Source organism: Leptonychotes weddellii, chromosome 16, assembly GCF_054177405.1.
Source record: "Leptonychotes weddellii isolate Sample4059 chromosome 16, ASM5417740v2, whole genome shotgun sequence".
NCBI classification, from domain to species: domain Eukaryota; kingdom Metazoa; phylum Chordata; class Mammalia; order Carnivora; family Phocidae; genus Leptonychotes; species Leptonychotes weddellii.
Genome location: NC_138384.1, coordinates 27,951,125 through 27,954,845, shown reverse-complemented (window position 1 = coordinate 27,954,845; position 3,721 = coordinate 27,951,125). Strand labels below are relative to the sequence as shown.

Sequence of the window (3,721 nt, the reverse complement as noted above, 5' to 3'; positions counted from 1 at the left end):
CTTTGATAAAATAGGAGTGCTTTAAAAGGCTATCTTAATGGGAAAGATAGCCCTTCTTAAATTCTCAGGAGGCAAGGAAAAGCTTACCCAATTATTTTTTTTTAAAGATTTTATTTATTCATTTGAGAGAGAGAGAGAGAACACACAAGCAGGGGGAGCAGCAGACAGAGGGAGAGGGAGAAGCAGGCTCCCAGCTAAGCAGGGAGCCCGATGTGGGACTTGATCCCAGGACCCAGAGATCATGACCTGAGCCGAAGGCAGATGCTTAACCATCTGAGCCACCCAGGTGCCCCAAAACTTACTCAATTCTTAAAAAAAAAAAAAAAGACTATGGCAATTGTTAAAGGATTTCTTTTATTTCTAACAGTAAGAGTTTTATAAGCTCTTCCCATGCCATAAGTAGGAGCATGAAACACAGCCAATGGGATCATGGAAAGATGGTGACTGAATACAGATGGAGAAAAACAAGTCAAGAAATATTCAGAGGAAACCTGGTACAGTTTTCTCTTTTTTAAAGCTTAAACAAGACAAGATGGATTTAAATTGCATCAGAATGGGTTTCTTCTTGAAATAAGATGCCCCTAATGCCTATAAAACAAGCCAGTTGATTAGACATCTTCATGTCTCCGGTTTCCATCAGTTCTTCAGTTATATGGTAGAGATCCACATGGTTTCTTAAGCACAACAATTACAGTACCTGTAAATGAAGGTTAAGTATTACCAAAGTTAATAAAAATAATTAATTAGTGGGTACTTACATCACAAAATGATTGGCCATGAGGCCAGAGGACTGCGTCTGTCTTGTTCATTGTCTTCCCAGCACCCAACACTGGACCTGAGACTTCACGGATACTCTTTGAATATTTGTTGAATGAACTCATTTTTCAAGTAGCAGCTCCACTGCATGCCTTTGATCCCTCCAAACTTGATTTAGAAGTAACTTCTCCAGGAGCGCTTGCCTTACCCAAAGAGAAGCAGACTCACAAAGAGAGGGAAGGAGATGCTCAAGGATGAGCAAGGATGTCTTATCATGGAAAACAGTAAAACCTCTTTTTTCCTGAAGACCTTTTAAGATTAGGAGAAGCAACTGTTTGTAAAAGCAGAACCATGGAAGATTTGAACCATCAGGCATGATCGTGCTTTGAAGTATATTCCTGGCTAAATGCAGAAGATAAACTAGATCAAACTTAGAGGCTCTAAGATCTGTCCCTGATTAAATAGGCCTAAGAGTGGGAGTCTGAAAAGCATATCCTTTGGATATTGTTATTAGTAGCAGCCTCCAGATCTGAAAACAGTGCTAAACACCCTTTCAAATGATCTTGGAGGTGCTTTGAGCTACAGCTGAAAGCTTACCTAGCCTTCTTTTCTATTTGCTTGAACAAGAGCCTGAAAAAGAAGGTTAAAGAGCTTTCTAGTGATGTCCTTCACTCCTGTCCTAAAAAGAACCTCTGTTCTTCACTGAGTTAAGGAGATTTCACAACTCCCAGAGGATAATATGAAGTTAGTTTTCGCTCCCTGCTGAACCAACTAAAGTTCCTTTCAAATTCTTTTCCTGGACTGGAAAGGTGTCTGAGCTCTTCAAGCTACTATTTGTTATTGCAGGAAGATGGAAATTATGTTATATTCTATAATGGGGCATAAAACATTTAAATAAAAATTTAAATTTAAATCGACATAAAATGTGTGAAAGGTTAAAAAAGCATACCATAATGTTTAGAAGTACTTATCATTGGTCTGTGAGAGAACATTTTCTTTAGTGCCTCAACCTGTAAGTGAATGTCAATAAAGATGAGCGAGAAGATATTCTATACACACATTTTTTCATATTTATTATATGACACATTTATTATTAAGAGTTTATTATTTACATGGGGATAGTCATCCCTTCCATAACTGACACTGCACCCAGCCTTGTACACATATATGGTGTAAGTATTTAAATGCATGTAAATTATACCAAAGTCACAAAACTGGCAAGCGCAATATGAGAAATAACAGTGCCACTATCAGAAATCTTCAGACTTAAAAAAATTATTCGCTGCTTAAGTAATTAAAATATATCTGTTCCTGGGGCACCTGGGTTGCTCAGTCAGTTAAGTGTCTGCCTTAGGCTCAGGTCATAATCCTGGAGTCCTGGGATTGAGCCCCGCATCGGGCTCTCTGCTCAGCGGGGAGCCTGCTTCTCCCACTCCTGCTCCCCCTGCTTGTGCTCTCTGTCTCTGTCAAATAAATAAATAAAATCTTTTTAAAAAATAAAATATATCTGTTCTTTTTGTCTCAACATGTGTTCATATGCATGTGTAAATGAATATATACACACACAGCCCATATATATGGGTTTAATGTATATAATACTATAACAAAGTTGGAAGTTGCTGGCTAGGCATCACTTTTTTGAACAGCTTTATTGAGATTGTATTCTCTTACCACAGAATTCACACTTTAGTGTTGATGTGCAGCCATCACCGCAAACTAATTTTAAAATATTTTCATCACCCCCCAAAAGTACTATTAGCAATCACTCTCCATTCTTCATCCTCTTCCCCCCAACCCAGCCCTCGGCAACCACTAATCTACTTTCTGTCTCTGTAGACTTGCTTATTCTGGACATTTTATATAAATGGAATCCTACAACATGTAGTCTTTTGTATTTGGCTTTGATCACCCTGCATGTTTTCGGGGTTTAGCTATGTTGTAGCATGTATCAGGACCTAACTTCCTTTATGGCTGAATAATATTCCAGTGTATGGATAAACAATTTTTGTATATGCATCCATCAGTTGATGGACATTTGGTTTGTTTCCATTTGGGGGCCATGAACATTTGTGTGCAAGTTTTTGTGTGAACGTGTTCTCATTTTGAGGGGTTGCTGGGTCATCTAATAACTGTGTAACTTTTCGAAGAACTATTTTCCAAAATGGCTGCACCATTTCACATTTCTACTAGCAATGTATGAGGGTTCCAACTTTTCCACATTCTGATCAACACTTGTTATTGTCTGCCTTTCTTATTAGAGCTGTCCTATGTGAAGTAGTATCTCATTGTGGTTTTGAGTTGCATTTTTCTAATAAATAATGTTGTGCATCTTGTGCATATTGGCTATTTGTGTATCTTCACTGGAGAAATGTATATTCAAAGTATTTAAAAATACTTTGCCTATTTTTACGTTGGGTTATTTGTCTTTTTATTGTTGAGTTGTAAGAAGTCTTCATACATTCTGGATACTGGACCCTTATCAGATGTATGATTTGCAAATATTTTCTCATTCCGTGGGTGTCATTTCTTTTTCTTTTTTTTTTTTTTAAAGATTTTTTATTTATTTATTTGACAGAGAAAGACACAGCGAGAGAGGGAACACAAACGGGGAGGGGGAGAGGGAGAAGCAGACTCCCTGCGGAGCAGGGAGCCTGATGCGGGACTCGATCCCGGGACTCCAGGATCATGACCTGAGCCGAAGGCAGTCGCTTAACCAACTGTGCCACCCAGGCGCCCTTTTATTTTTTTTTTTAATTGGGAATGTACATCTTTTTTTTTTTATTCTTATGTTAATCCCCATACATTACATCATTAGTTTTAGATGTAGTGTTCCATGATTCATTGTTTGTGCATAACACCCAGTGCTCCATGCAGAATGTGCCCTCCTCAATACCCACCACCAGGCTAACCCATCCTCCCACCCCCCTCCCCTCTAGAACCCTCAGTTTGTTTTTCAGAGTCCATC

At 38.6% G+C, this 3,721-nt stretch overlaps 1 long non-coding RNA gene across 1 annotated transcript; it reads right to left on the bottom strand.

The window, feature by feature from the left end:
• Nucleotides 1-335: 335 nt before the first annotated feature.
• Nucleotides 336-2,100, bottom strand: LOC145717556 (uncharacterized). Its single transcript, XR_014140874.1, has 2 exons — nt 1,706-2,100; nt 336-697 (listed from the first exon to the last, which is right to left on the bottom strand). It is a non-coding gene; the product is annotated as an uncharacterized LOC145717556 (long non-coding RNA).
• Between the last annotated feature and the right edge of the window lie 1,621 nt (nt 2,101-3,721).